Consider the following 22,429-nt stretch of genomic DNA (forward strand, 5'->3'; position numbering starts at 1 on the left):
TGCGGGTGCTGCTGGCACGTGGGGGAAAGCAGCATGGGTGCACCTCTGCAATCTGTGCTCCTGGGATGTACAAAATGATGATGATTCCTTTGGAAACTGCTGGAGGAAATTGTGCATCTGTCCACCAGCACCAGCCATAGCTGATAGTTGTGCAATGCTCTGGTTCTTCATGCAAAGACCTTTGGGTTGGTGCTGCTGGTTTGCAGGTTGGAGAGATGTCTGCACATGTTGCAATGCAGCAGGTATGTATGTACGCAAGAAATGCAAGCACATGCATGCACCCAGCTCTGTGCACAGAAGTTTGCAATGACCGTGGCAAGCTGGGTCTCATCAGTGCCTCCCCTTCATTCTTTGGCTGCAGGTAGATGTAAATCACAGGTAAAGAGGGCTGTCTGGGTAAGGATTTGTCTGGGAAACCTTGGCGTACTATGGCCAAATCCTCATCCAAACAGACCCCAAAAAATGCAGTGATACCACAGCTGGGGGAAGAAACCTGGGAGAAAACAGCATGAACTACACAGCCCTAGCCTGAAAGATTGAAGCAAATGCTGAGAGGTTTGAAGGTGATGCTCACCTCTCCCAGGCTGCCTTCCCATTTAGCTCTGCAATAGATCAGATCGTTGCAAACGCTTCTCGTGAGCGCCTCGGGGTCTCGCTGCTGAGAGCAGCTTTGATCTGCCATTAGGAAAAAGCAGAGACCTGAGCGAGGATCGGCTGTTTGTGGAGCTGCCAGACGTTAAAGCACGGCGTGTTTTTCACCTCTTTTCGCATAACAAAGAGTCCGTGGTTTGGTGTGAGAGCTACAGGGCAGTAATTCTGCCAAGTGCAGCTGGAGGATAATCTTCGGAAGATCCACAACAGAAAGCAGCAGGTCACTGAAGCACAAAGATCATTCAGTTTTGTCCTGTGCTCTAAGGTTTCCCTCTGTCCCAGGTGACCTCATCAGTGCAAATAGAAACCAGGAAAGAATCAGGCAATGGGCCCCTCACAGGTGCTGCATACAATGCTCTACCCCCACCCCAGCACAAGAGCTGCACTTAACCCAGAGCATCTGAGTTGCCAGCTGCCATTAAAAGAGCTGAGCCTGAGCTGGGTACAGCCTAAAGAGCAGTTTCCTTTCAGCTACCCATTCATGAGGATGCAGACATTTGTCATCAGGCTGTTTTTTAAGGTAAAGCATTAATTGTGGTTTGTCTTATGGGTAAAGTTGGAGTTTGTGTCTGTCGGTTCCCTGGTGCTCAGCAGGGATGGACGTGAGGGCAGATGCAGGGACTGCAGTGTGCCAGTTCTCAGTGTGCTCAGTTCCATCTGCACCACCACGATCACACCCTGTTTGCTCATTGCAAGACATGCCAGCATCAGTTGCACTGAGCCCTGCTGCTCTATTATTATCTCTGGGAGAGATGCTGCTCCCAGCTCCTTAAATACCACGTTTGCATGAGATGGGTAAAAATACAACTGGCAAAAAAAGAGAACTGTTGGTTGCAGTTAAATTTAGAGAGCAGATCCTGGGGGTTTGTTCCCTATGATCTCGTGAGTTTGGGCAAAAAAAAAATATATATATATAAGTAGGAGAAAACCTGTGAATGGGTGTTTTACATGGAAAGGTTGGGCTTCCTGAGTGTGACCAAAGCCCTCCTGGAAAGAGGGAAGCAGCAAAGAGAGGTGGGAGGCAGTCACAGGGAGGGAAAGAAGAGAGCTCCAGCATGGAGAGAATGTGAATTGTTGGGCATAAGGTTTTTGTGGTGTAAAAGGCAAACTAGAATTACTCCCAGTGTTCAGCATCTTTCTGTCCAGTGTCTTCTCCCCAGCTTTGACCTGATTTCTTTCTAATAACTGCTCAATCAAATGATCTGTGAACTGAGCTGACTCGCAGCTCCAGGGGAACAAATAAACCAGCCCTCTCTGTGCCCATAAGGATGCATCCCCTCCCCTTTAGCCCCTCGCACATGGAAGGTGCTGCTGCAATTCTCTGCTCTGCTTGTTTATCTGCGTGGTTTCCAAGTTATTGTGATTTTTCACGAGTGTCCTGAGCAGGAGAGACTTCAGAGGTCTTGAGTGCCTGGAGAGCTGCACAACAGAGCTTTTCGCTGTGTCCAGGTCCCACATTCTGGCTCTGCTGCTGAGGCTGGAGTTGAGCCCACTGCTCTCCCTTTCAGTTCTGTTTTTGCACAGTGCAAAATCAACAGGTGGGCAGCAATGCTTCAACATAGAATTGTCCATAAATCATCATTGCAGTGGGATCTTTATTTGTTTTCTTCCCTTTTATATTTTCTTCCCATGTATTTTTGCCCACTTTTAGGCTATAGTGAGGTCGCTGCTTGGAAGCCCTTGCAGCCAACCTGGGCTGCTGTTCTCAACATCTGCCAGCTGCTCTCCTGCCATTGCACAACATAGCAAAGTCTTGGAGCTTTTTGAGGCTTAATTCAATGTCTGAATTCAACCAGAAGGCATCACTTAGGAGGAATTGTTTTCCAACCCATCTCTTTGCTACTGCTTCCACCTGGGGGGGATGGCAGCCTTCCTGCAGAATAGCTGCATTTGTACCCTTCCCAGTGTAAATGCAAGGAGAGCTTTGTTCCCAGCACCTTCTCTGGGCATGTAATCAACCCGCTGGATTTAGGTTGCTCACTGGGTTTTCCTTATGTCACTACACTGAAAGCTATTTTGCTTTTGATCCCCAAAGAGAGAGGAGCATTAATGTGCTGTAGCTTTATTTATGGTACCTATTGCTATTTCATTTATTCCTTGTAACTTCTGGCTGCAGGTTTTTTCCATCCTGGGGCATCATGGCAGCAAAGTGATTTTCTCCAGAGGCACAAACTCAATAGCTCAGACAGACCCTGTGTGTTTCTACCTTCCCAGCAAACAAAACTTAGCAATTTATGCTTGTATTTAATAGGTTTTCTCAAATAGCCCAGAGCAAAACTAAACACCCCAAAGAAATCAAACATGTGAAAACCCTAAAGAAGAAGCTGTTTTTCTTCTTCAGAGAGAAGCCAACAAGCTTGTTTTCTTTTTAAAGAGATGCATAACCAAGAGAGCTCTGAAGCACTGAAATTACATCTTGTACAGCACAGGCTGTCACGCTCAGAGGCACCCCAGCATCACTGCTCGACACAGCTGAGCGCAGAGAGCAAATCTGCCATCCGCCAGCCCTGCGTTGGGACTTAGCGTTCTCATTCTGACTAATTACTACTATGTTAATTTGACAAAGAGATGTTCCCCTTTGCAGGAAATTTCCAGCGTTGTTCTGCTTTTATTTCTTTTCTTTTCTTTTTTTTTTTTCAGCTGCTCTTTAGTTCTGAGAATCTTCTTTCCATACCCTCATACCCCATCATACTTCTCTCGTATTGTACCTGTGCTGATGGTGACCGCTATGGGATGCTGGGGATCTCCCTTATTGTGTCTGAGTCGTGGTCTTGTGCCACATAAACATGCTGAGCTGCTGCCCTGGAGATGTGGCAGGAAAGTTGGGTGGATAGAAACCTGATGAGGTTCAATGGGAGTGTCTGTAGAGCCCTGCACATAGGGAGGAATAACCACAAACATCAGTACGGGATGAGGATATCAGTAGAGGATGTCCTGATGGAGAGGAGCTTGTCCTTGTGTCCAGGAAGACCAATTGCATCCTGGTTGACCACAAGCCAAACAGTGTGCTTTCATGGCTAGGAAGGCCAATGGACCTCTGGGGTGCATTACAAAGAGCATGGCCAGCAGGATGATGGAGAGTTCTCCTCCCTCCTGCTCTGCTCTGGGGAGACCAGGGAGCACAGGGCCTGGTGCTGGGTTCCCCAGCTCAAGGCAGATAGGGAGCTGCTGGAGAGGCGGTGAGTCTCCTTCCCTGAAGATATTCTACCCCTCCCCTGAATACAGCTTCTTTAGCAGAAGGTTGCACTGGATGATCTCCAGATGGACTTTTCCAGCTCTTGTAATTCTGACATGCCTTCCTCTAGCCCATCCACCCAAGACCTGAAACATCCCCACTGCAGGGCAGATCATGGCCACAAGTGCAATGCTGAATTTCAGGAGCAGCCACCCGAAAGCTCAATGTCCTTCTTTGTGCTTTGCCTTTCAAGCAGGCTGATCAGAGAGACTGTTGAAATGGAAATCAAAAAGCTGCCAGGCTTGGAACATTAATTAAGATACACAACAGGGAGAAGCGCAGAGGGGAGCGCCTGATTGTGAGTTATCTGCCTGGAGAGGAAAGTGTTTGTGGATTCGATGTGCATATATCATTTTGGTGGTGAATGAAAGAAATTGAATCCAACTACATGGGAAGTTTGTATAGCTCCGTGGATTTAATTTTCAAACTTGTATTGTGCAGAGATTAACCTTGCTGAAGGGCATGAGCAGAACAAGCAGAACATGTGAAAGTTAATCCCTGATATCAGTTTCTTCAAGAGGAAGCATCAAGCTGAGCTAAATACTTCTTGTATACAAATAACTTCTTTCCCCTCCCATTGCTTTCTTCCTAGCTCTGTGTTGTGGCTGATTCTGGTGAAGGCTCTGCCCAGCATGCCTGCAGGCCTGGATAGACAGTGCTTATGCATAGTGTAGTTGTTGAGCAGCCCTCTATTGCTAAGGAATATTAACGATATTTTTGAGTAGGAACCTGTGTCCTTGAGCATGCACTGGTGCAGCTGTCCCTTCCCCTTGCTCCTGCAGCCCTGTTTGCTACAAAACCCTGCAGTCTCCCTTCATTCACATCCATTAAGTAAAGAGAAATCACAAATCAGCCCAAAGCCTCAATGCTCTGTGTAAGAAAACATAAGGGTTGAAGAATGCCTTCGGAAAAGCCATTCAGTCCCAGATGGCCTCTCTCATCTCTGTCTTTATGGGCTCTATCCTCAGAGCTAATTGCTTTCCTACCCATTCTGCTGTGGTGTTTATTACACCAAGCTCCTCTCCCTGCACCAGGAGGAATTGCATCAGGCAACCGTGTCCCATTGCTGCCAATGGAGCTCCAATACCAACCCTGACACAGATCAAGAAAGGGACCAGCAATGCTTCCAGCCTGCCACATGAAAGCTCTCCAGGGATTAATTAGCACTCTTCCAGGGCCCAGAGAACTCCAGGAATGGTGTGTGTATTTTTAGTAGGACTGAGGGGGATGTATAACTCACTTCTCCATATTTCTCTCCCTTATCTCTTTCCTCTCATTTCGTGTCTGGCAAAACACAGCCATTTCTATGGTGGAGTGTTTTCCAATCTAATTAGCTAAATGTTTTCACTGGGGTTTGAGACCCTTGGTTGAAAGCCAGCTGTTTGCTATTAGGCACCACTAATAAGGTCAGCCACGCTCTGGGCTCAAAATATTTGTGTGAAATGCTGCAGATAAAAACAACCAGGAACCCACACATAACAACTGCTGCAGCATCTCCCTTTGCAGACAGTGCTTGCATGGTTATGGGGCATCCCTATCTTCTTATGGCTGTTCATCAAGGACCACGCAGTTTTGCTTTATCCTCCTCTGCTTGGGCTGAGGAATAATTCATTTGCTACCTTGGTATTTATATTTTTTAACTCACTCCCCTCTGAAGATTGATAATGCTTTACTGTGAAGGGGAGAAAATCAACTTGTGCTGATCTATGACCAGACGTTATTTCTTCTCGTGGAGTCTCATCTACAATTTGTTCAGCATCTTTGAAATTAAAATCCTTTTGCAATCTCCCCAGATAGCTGAAAATACGCAGTTATTGCCCTCTCTCTGATGCCTGCTCCATCCGATCATGGCATGGCATTATCAGCTCTGTGCATTCTGCTTTGCATTCAGAGTGGTGGTGGAAGTTTGGGGCTATAAATAATGTCCCCGTGTGGCTCAGGGAGAATTATTTGGGACTGTTTCTTTTACATTTTTTTTCCCCCTCTTTTCCTTCTTTCTCCCTTTTCCTTCCTATCTTTCTTTCTTCACTTCTCAGAATGGGCGATAAATTAATCACTTCTTCCCCCATAGCAACCGCCAACGTACAATATGGAGCCGATTACTTCACACCTGTGATTTAGAATCAGGGGTGACCCTGAAAATGGCAAAAAAAAAATAAAAGAGCTTATTGTATAGATTGTGTGCTGCCTGGGAGGTACATAGCACAGTAGTGCAGTCCTAGAAAGCAGCAGAATGGCCTGGGTTGAAAAGGACCACAATGAATATCCTATTTCAACCCCCTGCCATGTGCAGGGTCGCCAACCTCCAAACCAAGCTGCCCAGAGCCACATCCAGCCTGGCCTTGAATGCCTCCAAGGATGGGATATTGCTCTATTCCCAGTGCAGAGAGGGATGCCCAAGCCCCAGTGCATTCCCATTGCTTTCCAGAGCAAATCAAAACTAAAGACCAAAAAACAATGCCGTCCAAAAGGTCTATCCCATGGAGATTTTCCCACTCTTCTGGGGTAGGTCCAAACCCATTTATTTGCCTGCATCTCTATTTCTTAAAAGCTAAAGGTTTCGTGTTGTTTTGTTTCTAATTTTCCACAGAGCTAATTGGATTGGTGAGCAGAGAAAGCATGCAGGAGAAAGAGCTGCTGATGAGCAAATAGCACATAGAGCTGGGTGTGTAATCCCATCCTTACCCACAGCCGTGTTAAGATCCTTATTGCAGACATACACCCAGCTGGGCTTAGAATCAAGGTTTGTGCTTCTCTCCTCCTCCCTTCCTGCCTTCCCCCCCCCCCCCATCATATAAATTGCTGCTGTACGCTGGAGGAAAGTCGCCTTTAACTGGTACACATGCTGTACTGAGTGACATCCTCAATTTAAATGGAAATTCTATCAATAACCAACATGCTATCTCTCCTCGCCTAGGAAAGGGCTTAGAAATATCATTCAGAAGTACAAAAAAAGCCACTGCTTGAACCCGTTGGTACCAGAGCAGGTACTGTCCTCTCAGAAAGGCCAATTGTAGATATGAGCTGCCCATTTGTTTGCAGCCAAGAGAGCGTAAATTATCTGCCTGAAATCCGAGTTCAGTAATCAAGGCTGAAAATGAAACGTAGGTGGGAGGAAATAGGAATCTCGTTAGGTGGTGACCACTGCCACGTCTTCCAGCAGCACTGAAAGGTGTTGGCTGAATACAGGAGCCAATGTGGGGACAAAGAGGCAGAAACTGGAGCTACTAGAGCAAGAATGAACAGGAGGCAGGTAGGAGCAGCGTTACCTCTGACCACAGCAAGTTTGGGAGATGTTTTTGCCATGAAAGAGGGAGGTTTAAGAGACAGTGCCACAGGTATGAGGAGGTTGAGGTGTATAAAGAGGCTCAGTGTGTGCTCAGGTCCCATCTAACACCCCCTCCTTCCCTGCAGCCTTTTCATCCTGTTACTTTTGCCTCTGTTTCTCACAGTTCGTCCATTCTATGCCAGACCTGACTGTACTCTCCCCAGGTCAGACATCTTCCTGTATCAGTGTAACGCTATGGAAGCCCTGAAAGCCATCCCCTAAGAATAACTAGTAATGCAAAATGAATCAGAAGGTATATTTACCCATTTTCTTGTGTAGAAGGGGGGGTGGGGGAGAAAACAAAAACAAAATATTCCATTGTCCTCACAATTCTGCAAGTGTTCACAAACAGCTCTTTTCTGGATGGGAAGGTTTTCAAAGCAAGAAACTTTTCCAGATCCCCATGTTGTTAAAAAGCCATTTGCTCCTAGAAAGGATACTTGGAAGCAAATTTTTCAGCCAGCTGTAAAAATAAGTCATTGAATATCGCTTCCTTTGACTGATGAGATTTATGGATGTTGTATAGATGATTTATAGAGAAGATCACTTAATGCTCTCTCAACTGTTCTTGATTAAACCATGATCTGCCCACCACCAACACTCTCTGTTCTGCTGCAGGGCCATGCCCCATTGCACCAATTAAGGCAAGGATCCTATGCATAGAATCAGCCTCATTGCTTGTGGTCTCTGTTTGACCACACTCATTTAGGGAAGAAGTGGGATGAGTCCCACCCATGAGAAGTGGGGAGACAAGCAGCGTGAGAATGTGCATCCCTTAATTCTCAGAGGCAGGATTGCAGCACCATAGGGCTGGGAGGTGAGTCCCTCCCAGGGCTGACATTGACCCATCAGGAGGATGGAGGAGGTCCAGCTGTGCGGGGATTTTGCAGGGGATAAACGTCTCTTTCAGTTTATATCTGGGTTGGTGTGTTGATGTGTTTGTTGCTGTTCATGGCCTCCATCCTCTCTAGAGATGGGAATAAGTCACCGGTCCCTGCCCAGATCTGGGGCTTAGCTGCTTTTCTAAATCTGGCGAGGTTCATTTATGGCTGTAATGGAGCCTCTGCCCATATGTTTAAATCCCAAAGAAGTGCAGCTTTGCAAATGTCTGATCACTCACGATGAATAATTTCAGTTGACAGGCAGTCAAGCGAAGATGAGTGGCTTCTTTGCCATCCACGTCTCTAAGAATACTTGGTGAGAAGTTTCCATTTGCTGCAGCTGGTGTCTGCACAGCTTTGGTTTTTCTCTTCCTAACTGGTCAACCCCAGCACCTTCCTCAGAACAGACTCAAGCAGAGCCTTTCCCATCATGTTGTAAGTAACAGTGGGATAAATGCATCATAGGGCCCACCAGGCTGGGGCTGCTGCTGTGCTCCCCAGTCCCAGGCTCAGTGTTACACTCTGAAGACATCTCCATGTCCATAGCAATGACTGCACAGAGCAGAAATAATATGAGTCCATCTGTGTTGTTGCATTTGTCCCCAGCTGTGCTTGAGACCAGGCTGGATTATTCACCTGTGTGAAATAAAAGGCTTTAAGGAATGAAGGGATCAGTTTCACCTGAAGATGCTTTTTTTTCTTTTCCTCAGAGGCTGAGGGTTGGAGTGTATTTACTCTAGTGCCCATCCTCAGCAATGAATTCAGCATGAAATACTGCACGAGAAAAGAGCACCTTCATTCACTTAAATTGAGCTGTGAGGGAAAGCAGCACTTCCTGAGCAGCATGGGAGCCAACAGAAGCTTTGCAGCACCCTCAGTCTGTGTGTGGCATTTGCTGACATGTCCTTCTTATGGAAAAATGAAGTCTATTGAAGAACAAATAAATACCAGAACTAAAATAAAACAAACTGAATGAAGCAAATGTTCCTGTGAAGGAAAGGTGCTGGAGGGTTCAGCTGCTGGTAGGGTTTTGGTTCAGAACCCATTTTCTGTGCTGGATGCAATAGCAATAGGGTTGGAAGATTTGCTTTGCCTTAGGACATCTCAACTCAAAGATGTGGTGGGATTTTCCAGGGTGGAAACAAGGAACGAGGGAAGTTTAACTTATTCAATAGTTTATTAACATGCTGTCAATTACAACAGGTGTGCCAACAGCCACAGCGCAGCAAGCCCAGGGAGCAAGGTTAGAGCTTGTAGGAGCATCCCCAGTGCCAACTCATGCCCTTGCTAAGGACTGCAGTCAACACAGATTCAACAAATAAATAAACATTTGTAATAGGTCTGGTGCCTGACCTCATCCCAACGGTGATCACTAAGAGAATCATTGACCTGACCGTTTGCTGCTAGAGAAGTTTGGAAATGCCAGGTGGGTGTTCATAAATCAAACAGTTCTGCTCGTTTTTCTTCCTGGACTCAGCCTGATGCTGGGGTTGTGTAAATCACGGTGTACAGAGCCTTTATTGGGTGCCATAAATCTCAGAGCTCTCACCTTCTCTTTCTTTTTATTTATTTATTTATTTTTCCCTTTTGTCTTTAATAATTAAAGCTAAAGCGGAGAGCAAGAAAGGCTGAAGCCCTCCACGAGCTCTGAGGTTTTTAGGGGGTTTCTGAGATATTTGCTGTATTTTGAGTTGGTCCCCAAACTCCTTGTCCAGCCTGAGCCGCGGGGCTGCCTGACCCCAAGTAGCCAAACAGCAGCAAAATCAGAGCTGAAGGGCTGTTAGGAGATTTGCTGTCAGGAAATTCACACTGAGCACTACATAAAACCAATAAGACCCTTCTTTTTGTTTCAGTTTCTCCCTTTGGTGGGTCCCCCTTCTGAGCGAGGATGAATGAGGTGATCATAAGGAGCCACAAAAAGGATATTTAAGGAACGGTCCAAATGGTTTTAGGAACGAGTCTCAGGGGGAACACAGTTATAAAAATTAAGCCAATTAGATTGACCACAGGTTGTTTTTCCTCTCCATGAGGAAGCACGTGGAGGTAGATAATTAAGGCTAGGGCAGGTGTAAGGATTAGTATTCCTGGCTGCAAAGCCCACAGTTTTAATTAATCTCTGGGTCTTTCTGCAGGGCCATGTTAATAGACAAGGGCGTGGTGACCTTTTGTGGTTTTTTTGTGTTTTTTTTTTTAACCAGGTTCATTACAGTCCTGCTTATTGCCAGGAAGCATTACTGCTTTGTGCTTGCAGCAGCTTTAAAGGTGGATGAAAACTATAACGCCGGGTCAGCCCAGATGCACACCAAATGCATCATCCCAGGTGAGAACTCCTTGGTTTCTGTCTTAGTTTCCTGCTGCTGTGCTCCATGCCTTGTGGGGATGTAGCAAATCCAGCAAAGCTTTTGGTGTCTGATAAGACTCACACTAAGCCAGAAGGACATTAGTGCTCTTGACACAAGAGGACGCTCGGCCAAGGTTGTCATAAAATAACAGAATCACAAAATCATTTAGGTTGGATGAGACCTTACAGACCACCTGGTTTCAACCTCCTGCTATGGGGAGGGATACCTCCTGCTAGAGCAGGCTGCCCAAAGCCCATCCACTGTGGGTGTGTGTAGAGTAACCTGGCTGCTTAGCAAACCATTGATCTCTTGGGTTTATTGATGCACAAAAAGATTTTGTGGGTCCTTGAAATGAAAATACCTGTCTCATCTGTTCTGTAATTGTGTCGATATATGTACCTGGCTGTAGTAAATCAGTTGGCCCAACTTTGTGAGACCTCTGCTGTTACACCAGGGTGAAACTCATGTAAATTAGACCAGAATCACACCAAAACCTGGCAGTAAATGAACTGCAGCAGCAAAAGCAAGCTTAATGGCTGTGTGCTGCAATTTAATGGGTATGTACAGCCCTTGTTTTATTACCAGGTTTTAGGAGAATAGCATCCATTTAATTGACTTTGATAGAAGGAGGTCTCCTTAGTACTGCAGACTAGAGTAAAACCAATCATGATTATAATCAAGGTATTTTCTTCCAATATGCAGTTTGTCTTGTAGTAACACCTGCCCCGCATACCTCACTGGCTGCACAAGTGCTGTTCCCTTCCCTGTTATGGGGAAGAATACTCCAAGCCATCCAGGTCTCTCTAGCCAGGTAACCCACATGTGTGAAGCCTACAACAATCTGGCTGTAACATATTTGTCTCAAGCACAACCAGTGAGAGCATCAGTTCCCTCAGCAATCACACCCAGAGCTTTCTGAGCTTCTTTTGGGGCTGGGATGAGAATGCTGGAGTGGGATGAACCACAAGGGCCATTGCTGGGGTTTGGGACCCAGTGTGCACCTCACTGTTCTCTCCAAGCAGAGAAATGATTCTGCTGTGGCTGGCAGACACTGCATTTTGCTTCAAAGTGGGGCCATGCTGCTGGGTTCCTTCAGTAACAAAAACAAGCTGAAAATAAATGCCAAAACATAGGACAATTATCACACAATTAATTTCAGTCCTGTCACCGTAACATTCTGTTTGACCTCATTCATTGTTACTTGATCTTCAGCTCGTTAATATTTCAGGTGACCTTTGGGGCTGGGAAGAAGCTGCAGTTTCCCACTGGCGTCCATGAGTCAACATGAGCATCGAGTCACAGCAGCACGCCGAACCTCATTTATCATTCCATTTAAGGTGTCAGAAGAGCCATTATTCAAATGAATGGCCACACATGCAATCAATCTTTAATGAAACAATAATTGCACCTTCTACTCTGCAAGACCTCTGCCTTTCTTAGAGGTATCTTGTGTATTAATTATTGAAAATGCCCGTGTTTTACCAGCAGTAAGTTATGTTTCACCAATTGCCACCTTTCAAGTGAGTTTTAACTGGGAAATTTATGACTCTCGATTTCATTAAGGACAAAACAAACAGCAGATACAATTCTTTCTCTTGCTTTAGCATTTCTCATAATTCTAGTGGGGTTTTGTGTCTGGCCAGAAACACAGAAAGATGATCCCAATGGGATGCTTGGCAGTAAAGAGGCAGCATATGTAGATGCCACCCACAGATGACACGTTTGAATGTCCTTGTGCAAAACACTCCTGTTGTATAAAGGGTAGACTTCATGGCAAAGTCAATGAAAAGAGCCATAAGGTTTTCCCAAGGTGAGATACCTCAGTGCTACCTGTGCCTCTTTCCCATTGAGAAATATTCAAAACTTGCTTTATTTGCCAAAATTTGAGGGGGTTAAATTCGTGGTAGGAAACAAGGCTTTCACCAGGTGAGACCCCCTGTTTCTTTTGCCACATAAAAAGCCACTGCTTTTACAGGCTGATTTGGGGTTGGCATTGATGCTGGTGTTGGGATTAGCGTTGGTGTTGGCTTGCTATGATTACTATTTGGCCTTGAATCCAAGGGGAGGTGAGCCAGAAGGTTGAGAGCTGGCAGGATCTGGAAACTGATAAATCTCATCAATGTATAACTTTTTATTAAGATGAAAATTTGTCTGTGTTTATTGACTCTGAGTCTCTTCTCTTTCTCAAGGAGACTCGAGAGATAAAATGCATCTGGCTGTGGGCTGCCTGGTTGGGGGCAAATTGCTCAGTGACAGAGCAGTGCTTTGGGAAGTGAAAGAAGTGATGGTGTGATAAGTGCCACTGTTGGTGGTGTAACCTCTGTGGATTATAGAAATGGTAGCAATGAACTGCTTTTAATGCAACTACAGGGAAGTTAAAATTAACCAAATTCCTATTATTAGGGTTTTATTATAATTATTAATATCTCAATATTCTATTATTCTCTTTATTTTTTCTCTCGCCCTAATTGCAACTCTTCAGCTGAATATTTTGTCTTCTCTCTATTTATCCCTGGGATCACTGGCAGCCTTGTTGGAAAAGGATATTACAATGGCCCAGTACCCTGTTTGCACTGATGTCCCCACGGAGAGAACACAGTGAGCTGGCTGGGAGAAGAAAATGAACAGTTCTATTTATGCAGCAAGTAAATGATCACAGAGCAAGGTAAATATGTTAACAAAGAGCCTCTGCTTGCAGCTGCTGTGTCTTGGGGAGCAATCTCTCTTGCTGTTAAGTTTCTCTCTAGTTCCTATCGACTCTCTCCGTGCTGTACTAGGGCAGCTCATGCATTGCACAACAATCAAGCAACCCATTGTGCAGGTAAAGCTTCAAGCACAGTGCTCTATCCTTTTTTTCCTCTCTTTCCAGGGTGATTTCCATTTACCTACGTTCTTTCCTGTTCTCAGCTGCCCCAGGTCAGGGTCTCCCTGTACTGACTGAGGGCATAGATCTGGCTTATACCAGAGAGGTGATGCATTCCAGACATCCCACTGCTGACATCCAGGTGGGATTACATGCCTTTGTACAGCCCTGGCCATAAGGAACTGTTCTGGAGCAAAGCCCTGGAGCACTGCAGTGGATAGGAAAAAAAAGCCATTAAACCCTTCTGCCAGCACAGGATTAGCTAGTGCAAGGTTAAATCTCACTTCTTAAAAGGCTGGATTGCTTGGTGATAAATGGAACGATTTCCTGTATTGTTTGGTAATTAATTGTTTGAATCCTGTTGTATTAAGGGGAGGGAAAGAGGAAAGATAAGAGAAGAGGGATGCCCTGTTCCTTCTGTATGCACTGAGCTCCATTCATTGTGAAAGGATTTATAGTTTTCATCATAATTTAATTCTAAAACATATCACTTAATTAAAGGGATTTATGAAAAATCCCTTGGCAGTGCCTTTTTACGATTAGCTCTGGAATCAGCCCTTGAATGTCATGGAGACAATTCATCAATTGGTTTGCTTAACTGCACAGGTCTCACCCTACCCTGCTCTGGGTGGAAGAAAGAAAGAAATCTATAGTCAAAAGCACAACAATCCTGAGAATGGATCAGTTTGCAGATTCCATCCCTTGTTTTTCCTTTCCATTCCCTTCCTCTTATCTTAGGGACTGGTTTAAAAACCTTTGTAAATGAGCTGATTAACGGTGATGATGGAGAGCTCAGTATGTCTGTCCAATGGCTGTGGGCAGGGATGGGCAGCGCTCACTGTGTTGTTCCATGCGGGCTCTGCAAGACCTGCACCCAACTCAGGGTGCTCCATCAGCTGTATGGGGGAAGAGCTCTGCATCCTGATAGCACCACTGAAGACAAAGGCTTGGGAACATTTCTAGGCTTCTTGAATTGCCTCAAGGCTCTAAATATTGAAAGGGAATGAGAACACAAACAGGTCGTGGATGAGCATCCTCCTTCTTCATCCTTTCTGGGGAGGAAGAGACCCATTCAGGGGGCTCTGAGACAGGAGCAAATGGCTCCATGGGTGTCAGCTCGCTGTCACCAGCTCTGGCTGCTGCCATTTGTCCCTCTCAATGTTATTCTCTTCCCATTTGAACTGCTGATAAAATGTCTTGAGCTGCTCTTCTCACAACCCATAATCCCTCCCCTAACCTAAGCGGAGAGCTTGGGAGTCTTATTAAAAAACTCATGAGTGAGTTCAAGCCTTCCCCTAGGATGCTGTGCCTGCAGCCTTTCAAGTCTTCCACAGTGAAATCAGGAATTTCAGTGCCGACTTTGGCATTGCTCCCCAAGCTAACGCCTCGTGCTGAATACAAAGCAGCTCTTAAGGGCTCCACCTCCGGATCCTCACGTCAGGTTTAAATGCAGTAAGTCTTTGGATGTAGCTGTCTTATTAGCCCTGTTTATTAGATCTGGAAGGAGTGGTAGAGAGAGAAAAGGGAAAAAAGCCCTCAGAGGGAATGCTCTTTCTGTTCTTCTCCCACAGCACAATATGTGACGGGGACTGAAGGTGAAATATTACTTTGGGAGATGCATTTACGATCTGCCCACACTGATATTTTAATTGGCCCCTGCATGTTAATAGGAGGTGATTCCAGCATTGGTCCTTTTCTTCTTGCCTCCACCTTCTCAGCTACAAGAAGCAGTTCTTCAAGTCAACCAGCCTATAGGCTCAGCGTTTTAGGTGGCATTTATGAAGGGTTCTGAAATTGCTTGGGAAAACATTTCTCACCATTCTTATGGGTTTTGTCCCTCTAAACCTGAGTGACCCCCTCCTGTTTGTACTCTCCCTGCATTTCACCCCAGCTCATGATGCTCTGACAGCTGTGTGTGACCAATGTGCTCAGAGCCATGCGACCCTATTTCCAGTCGGACCCAGCCAGCAGGCAGGACTTGTCTTCTGACACAAGAAGCCCATCTCATCAGTGCTTTTTCCCACATCCTATGCTTCCATACTGCAGGAATGGCCAAATTTCCTCTGCCTTTGTCTCTGTGGGGCCCCCCTACCCTGGCTGGGCTGGCCAGGATGCTCTTGGGATTCCATTTCTGAGTCCTGGGAAAACTGCTGACTGCATCATTCCTCTTCCCACTTGGCCCCTTGGAGGTGTTTTTTTCCCAAAGCTTTCAACTCTCCCATCTCTTCTGTTGAGGAGTGAAGGTTGCTGGTGTAGCAGTTCATTTGCATTACAAAATGTGAGCTGCTGTCCTTAGGCTTATGAAGAGCTGTCAGAGGACTGAATTAAAGCACAATGCCCCAAAGTCCCTCTTGGGTTTGTATTTAATTAAGGCTTTTCATTCATCATTTATTTCTGCATCCCATCTTCTTTGGTAGTTTATCAAAAAAGAGGGGAAAAAAAAAGGTTTCTTTCTGGCAAAGATGCTGATAAGTGTTTTCCGAAGGCAACAGGCTTTTCTGGTGCCCGTACTTCTTATTTCTTTCGCACATGCATATTTTTTTAATGACACAGGCACTTTTAATGTACTTTTTACTAAGGAGAGTCCTACCAAGTTTACAAGTTTATATATATATATAGCGTGTGTGTATATGTATGTCTCTTCTCTTTTAATTCACAGCATTAGTGCCCATTGCCCTGAAGGACAGAGAGCTGTATATGGCCCTTCAGGACAGAATTCACAGCCATGAAGAAGAGGCAGAAGAAGTCTGTCTGATTCTTCCCAGGTGCAGCTCGGTGCCAAGAGCTCCCATCTTCCCTCAGCACGTGTTCCTGTGTGAGTCTTTCAAGTCTGGATATGGGAGTGATGTTGTGTACAAGCCTTGGCTCGGTTTCTGCAAAAGCTCATTCTGAAAAGAAGGGGTTTATATATATCCTCCCATCTCTCCTCCTGTTACACAAACGTACTCTCTCAGCTCAGATAATTAAAAATACTCACACATCCCCAAAGCAGAGCAGCTCAGGTGTGACCAAATGTGCCCGTTCCCGCATTTCACCCTTTGAGAGCTTCACAAATCAAAGAGAATCACTTTCAGACAGTGATGAATTGCTTATGCTCTCATTTGTTTGCTTGAAGTTCTCCTTTAACAAAATGTGAATGTCTTTGTTGGCTGTGAAAGTGTGGGGGAGGTGCTCCAGCCCTCTTGAGGTGTGAGGAGCAAGCTGGCACCCATCTCCATCCCCATAATGCTGCACTGGGGGGGTACATAGCCACACTCTAGGCTGTGTGGGTATGGAGCTTTGTCACAACACTTCATCCCAGCTTGGCTGGATCCCTTTTCCTTTTTAAACCCCAACCACTTTGTTCCTGATCTGACCTGCCTCGTCTCTCTGTCTCTGCCTTTCTCTGTGACGGCTGCTGCTTGTGATCTGCTTTTACATGGACCTAAATCTGGATTGATGATCTGCCCCTTCCTCTGAAGAGCTGTATCACAGTGATGACATTTCAGAGTCAGTATATCACTGCACACAGACTTGCTGAAGCACTTCCCCAGCTCCCATCCCTCCTAACAATGCATTACTTAAGAAAATTAAAGCTGAAGGATGTATGTGACCATCCTTCTGATTCAGGGGGTCGTGCACCAGAGACGTTGCTGGAATAAGGAAGGGCAGCATTGCCTTTGCTCAGATCCTTCTGGCAGCACTTATCAATTATTTGGGTCCACATTATGAAGCAAAGGCTCCATGCCACGACACTGGTTGTTGCTGACAGCTGGAATCTCAGGTCCCCTTGATCATGTAGACTTTGCTGCTGGGGACAAGTAGGAGTTTCCTCCTGTCCTTTACTGGAGAAAGGTTTCCTTAGCCAGGTTCACCCAGGGCTGCTCCTCCTGCACAGCCATCACACTGCAGAGTAATGGGAGGGAGTGGGAGATGGGAGAAGCTCTCCGATGGCTCTGCAACAGGAGATGCTCTGCTCCGCCTGCTCTGCATTTAGCTGCCTGCTGAGCTGCCTCCCAGTAAGAAACAGTCAGGGAGGGGAGAGCAGAGGGCACCCAGGTGCTTGTGCAGCAATAACTTATTTATTTAGAAATCAGCAGTGTGTGTTTGCTCTGCAGTACCTCTGAACACACTGGGGGTGAGGAGAGTTGGAGAGAGGAGAAAATGGCATATCTCAATCCACTTTAACTCTTCCCTCTCTTCTTTCAGACACAAGGGTGAAATGCTTTGGACTCAATATGCAACGTGTCACATGATGGTCTGGGAAATGGATACGGACATAAGAGAATTGGCTGTGCAGCGCTCAGAGCCCAACCAAACAGAGATTAACTGCATTCCTGGCTGCAGGCTCACCCCAAATCCATGCTGCAGTTCCACACTGTAGGGGCTAGAAGGCAAACACAAGAGAGAATGAGTGAAAAGGCCCATTATGGTTATCTGCTACAGCTGTAGGGATATGGTAGGAAGTCTGCAAGCCTGAGCTCACTCTCTGCCTTTGGACATTGTCCTGCAGGGCTGGGCTGGGCAAAGCAGAGCTTTTACTGCTGTTTGCCTTGAATGTACCTGTTCAGAGGATGAATGTCAAAGCACTTTTCTCACTGTTGTCAGCTGGGCTCCTTTTACTAGTGAGTTTTGCTCATTTTGCTCTGATACTTAACAAGAGCTTCAGCAGGCAGAAGCCACGTACTGTGCTTTCTGAAATAGAACCCTGCTCAGCAAAGAGATGGTATTAGGGAAGCATTAGGATAAGGCAGGTATGTACCTAAATTCTGGAGCAGAAGCTGCACAATGCTTTGAGAACATACAGCCAAGCTCTGCTCCACGATGCAGAACTGAAACTGCCCACTTTGGAGACAGGGTCACATTTCATTTTGTAATTCAGTTTCTGAACACACAGAGTGCTTGCAATGGTATTACAAAACGTTCACCTTGCTGTTAATCTGTGATGCAACCTCAGCTCCAGAAAGGCACCTCTAGGGGAAGAAACAGCACATTTCCCCCTCTTTATTCTCATTGTTTTTTTCTTGTTCTCTAAAGGCATCCAGTGATATTGATTGGAGCCAGGTCCTGAAGGTTGTGCTGGGAGGAGAGGGGGGCACAGGGCTCACCTGTGTGTACCTATGATGAAATGCTTTGCTTTTGGAGAGAGGGCAAGGAAAGCAGAAAGGAGAGGGCTGTGGGGACCATTGCTGCCACTTGGCACAAGTTTACAGTATGAAACACACAAACTTCATCACAGCTCAGGAATGAAAGATGCTGTATGGACAGGATGACTGAGATGGAGGATGCCGTATGGATAGGATGGCATGAAGGATGATCTATGGGCAGGTTGGCCAAGATGAAGGAAGCTGTGTAGGCTGATGGCTGCCCCTTGCCAGGAGCACTGGATCTGCTGTGCTGGCACAGAGCTGGGCTAGCTGGCTTTAATTGTACTAACACTCTGATTGATTTCTTTTTTTTCTTCTCTTGTAGCTCATTACCCGGCAAGTCATTTTAATTAACACCATCTAATATGGGTTGAGGTGTATTTTGCAAATGTCAGCACTCTTAATTTTTTTCCCCTCTGCGGACCGAATGTGGAAAGCTACAAGAGGACAGTGCTAAATGATTTCAGTTGATTTAGCAGTGGTAAAGTAAGTCATTAGTGAAGTGCTTTATGAAGCCATAAAAGTCCTTTCCAAGTCCTTTATGGGATTCTTGGGGAAAATCCGTTTGTCACAGAAGATTATGCACTGACTGCTCCTCACCTGAAGAACCAATGGGTAGGAGAAAGCACAGAGTCCTGCATCTCACCCTCAGACACAAACAGCACTGCGCATCCCCAGGCAGCTCTGCTCTACCAGGTTCTGCAGATCTGGTGGGTATAACTGCAGGGAAGCTGATGCAGTGTCTGGGACTGATACTTCTGTAGCACCACTGCCATGTGAACTACTGAAAAAGAACCAATGTCAAGAGCAAAGGATATGACGGAGGCAGCGACCGTGGACTGCCCTGTTCCCTGGGGTCTCATTAAGCTTGGTTTTGGAGATGATGTACTCAGTGATTTACTGCTTCCAATACACTCTGGAGTATCTAGTCTGATACTCCTTGCATAGAAATGGCACATTCATAAACTGGAAGCTTTGTGTAAAGGCTCCTCCTCCTCATTACAGCGGATCAACAGACTGTGTAAAACCTTTGAAAAACAGGGTACTATGCAGATCATGTCTACCAGCATGTGCAGAGATGTGTTCTCCAATGCATGCCTCTTAGACTGGTGGTGTGCTGGCCCTGAACATGAAATACAACAGGTGCTGTGCTCAGCATTGTTGTCTCTCATCACCCACAGGTGTGAAACAATCTGTAATATTTAATATTTATTTGGCAGACAAGATTTAATGCAGACTTGATGCACAAGGCTTGTTGTTTTCCTCTCCCTTACATTTGTACAATTTCACTGGCTTCAGTTCAAGCTTCATTAGGAACAGACTATTACGCACAACAGCCAAGGATGTATGGCTCATAACGAGCACTGGGGTTTGAAGGCTTCCTCCTACTCTGTACCAGTGAGCCAAGCCCGTAAAGCTGCTACAACATCATCTTTTTTCATTCATTGCCTGTGAATAGTGGAAAGCAGCATGTAACTGCATGGCACTGGGCTGCCCAGCTCCCTTGCTGGCAACCCCATCAGCAACCCTCACCCTGTGCCCTGTTATCTCCTTATCTCCCAACTTCAGTGGGCATATCGGCTGCTGGCTGAGCAATTCCAGGCTGGAAATGTACTTGACCTAAATAAAGGAGTCTCAGCTCTAACCTTGAGTTGTTTCCTTAGGGGCACATGCATTCACATCTCCAGATTTCTGTCGATGGGTAATGGAGAGCTGCATTGTCCCAGAGAGCTGCAATGCACATCACATCCCATTCCTTAGCATCTCTCCCCCATTCCTCTCTGCCCAGCAGATGTGCTGTTTCTAAAAGGAATGAAGGAGAAAAGAAGCATCATGTCTATGTTAGGAGACAGAACCTTACCCATCTGGGGAGAAGCGGTAACTTCCTTCAGGGAGAAATGTTCTCTGAGAGCTATAAATGGATCTTTTCTCTGTTTTACTCCGTGGCAATTACTTCCACGTGGCCAGCAGGAGGATGAGCCGTTAATATTTTAGGCTCCCAGTCAGCTCAGCCTGTAGCTCATTTTAGCGCCTGGCTGAGAGCTGCAGACCCAGCACAAAAGGGTTTCCTTGCTGGCCTTTGTAATGCAAAACGGATTCCTTTGTAATAAACCATAGGAGCCCAGAGTCCCTACAGCTGAAATCTCTGCAGAATTCATTTTAGTAGCTGATTTGGGGATCACAATACACTGTTAATGTGGTAGATGGGAAAACACTGAAATATCTAACTTATCGGAGGTGGCTGAAGATTACAGGGTTAGAGTGGAATGATAACCCAGTGATAAAGTAACCAGGATTCCCAGCACAGTGTTGGCACAGGGCTGCCCACCCACCCTCAGGGAGGCTGGGAAGGTGTATGTCTATGAGAACAGCCAAGGAGAAAAAAAGAAAAAGGAACTTGGAGGAACTTTTTCACAGCATCAGCACTCTGAGAGTTGTGGGTGAGATGTGCAAATGAGATTGATTCATCATTCTACAGGGAGTTGGATGCATTTAATTTATTCTCAGGCATCTCTGTAGCATTCACATAAAGCTGTGTAGATGTGTGTCGTACAGCCCTTCACCCTGAAGCTCCAGGAATGCCGGCACAGTTACCTGCTCAGTTCAGGTCATTTCACTGTAAGCCCACAGCATTCCCAGCTCTGCACTGCAGGTTATGGACATGTGTCTGTTCCCAACCCCAGCTACAGCACACCTGGGGATGAGAAGTTTGCTTTGCAGTCATGAGATCTTTGCTGCTCCATTTAGGACTGCAAACAGAGACAAGGATCACAACCTCAGCGTGCAGAGGAGCAGATACTCCAGAGAGATATTGCATCTTCCCCATTAGCAACAGCTTTTCCCCCTGTAATTCTAGAACTGCCTGCTCCTGGAAATATAATAACAGAAAAGAATTCTAACGCAGTGCTTTGCAAGCTCCAATGCCCCAACTATGGTCATGGCTTGCAGGAAGGTGGATGAGATGCAGCCAGAGGACACAGGAAGATGTATGGCTCACAATACAAACATCAATCAGATCCCAGAGAGCAGGGAGCAGCTCAGAAGTGCTGGGCACAGAAATGGTTAAAACACATTCCTCTGTAGTAAGCCCCCACAGCTTGTCATAGCCAAGCCTGAGTCAGGTGTGATTAATAACTTTAACAACTATTAATTAAGTACCAAGTAATTACCAAGGAGGCTGTAGAAGCCTGGGTAGAAGAAAGGAGAAGGGTTTGGTTTTTTTTCTTGCATTTCTAGGCTAGTGCAATCATTTTGTTCTTTCTCTTTTTCTTCCTTGTTTGGCATTTAGAACTGGTTGCTATTTCTCTGAGGTCTTGGTAAGTAGATTTCAGTGCTTTTTTGTGCAATGATCCCATTTTCTAGGTGTCAAGGTGAGGTAGGTGGACAGTGTCTGGATGTGACCCCTCACCTGTGCTTTGTTAAAGCCTGAGCAGGGCACAGAGTGGCTGCAGCTGACTTTCCTCCTTTGCCTGTGTGTATGGGATGAGAAATAAAAAACAGCAATCCTGTTTCTGGCTGTATGACTCCACATTTCCATAGCTTTGGCTTGTAGCAGGCTTGCAATTGCCACAATCTTGAAGACTTGTTGATGAGATAACCTTATTTTTTTATTTTCTTTCCTGCTTTTGAGAAGAACTGTTTTCTCCTGAACAAAATCACGATCTTCACTCACTCTGCAGTGCTCCCTCCTGTTCCTCCATCTGCTCGGGCTCAGCAGCCGGGGCTGGCAGCACTGCCCGTTTCTCGCTTCCCCCCTTGGCCACCGCTCTGCTCCGTGCCGCAGCGGAGCTCCGAGCATCCTCCTGTGCTGCGGAAGACGTGCCCGTCTGTCATGGCAATTGGAGGACTTGGAGGGGGGGGAGGGCTGGATTCAGATAGTTGTACACGTGTGAATGCATGTTTTCTTTCTTTCTTATCTTTTTTATTATTATTTTATTTTTTATTACTTGTGTAGCTGCGTTCTCCCAGCCTTATATTCCCCTGCTTCAGCACCATGGACAGG

The 22,429-nt window shown here is 45.9% G+C and overlaps 1 long non-coding RNA gene across 4 annotated transcripts; it reads left to right on the plus strand.

Moving 5' to 3' along the window:
- Positions 1 to 1,016: 1,016 nt before the first annotated feature.
- LOC107321692 lies at positions 1,017 to 17,699 on the plus strand. Of its 4 annotated transcripts, XR_004309162.1 has the most exons (7): positions 6,656 to 7,467; positions 8,350 to 8,530; positions 9,299 to 9,338; positions 9,435 to 9,521; positions 10,294 to 10,415; positions 12,966 to 13,102; positions 15,960 to 17,699. It is a non-coding gene; the product is annotated as an uncharacterized LOC107321692 (long non-coding RNA). The 4 variants fall into 4 exon arrangements; XR_004309161.1 differs by lacking the exon at positions 6,656 to 7,467 and adding an exon at positions 1,017 to 1,171 and having other exon boundaries at positions 9,299 to 9,521; XR_004309160.1 differs by having other exon boundaries at positions 9,299 to 9,521.
- Positions 17,700 to 22,429: the final 4,730 nt, after the last annotated feature.

Source organism: Coturnix japonica, chromosome 17 (assembly GCF_001577835.2).
Source record: "Coturnix japonica isolate 7356 chromosome 17, Coturnix japonica 2.1, whole genome shotgun sequence".
NCBI lineage: Eukaryota > Metazoa > Chordata > Aves > Galliformes > Phasianidae > Coturnix > Coturnix japonica.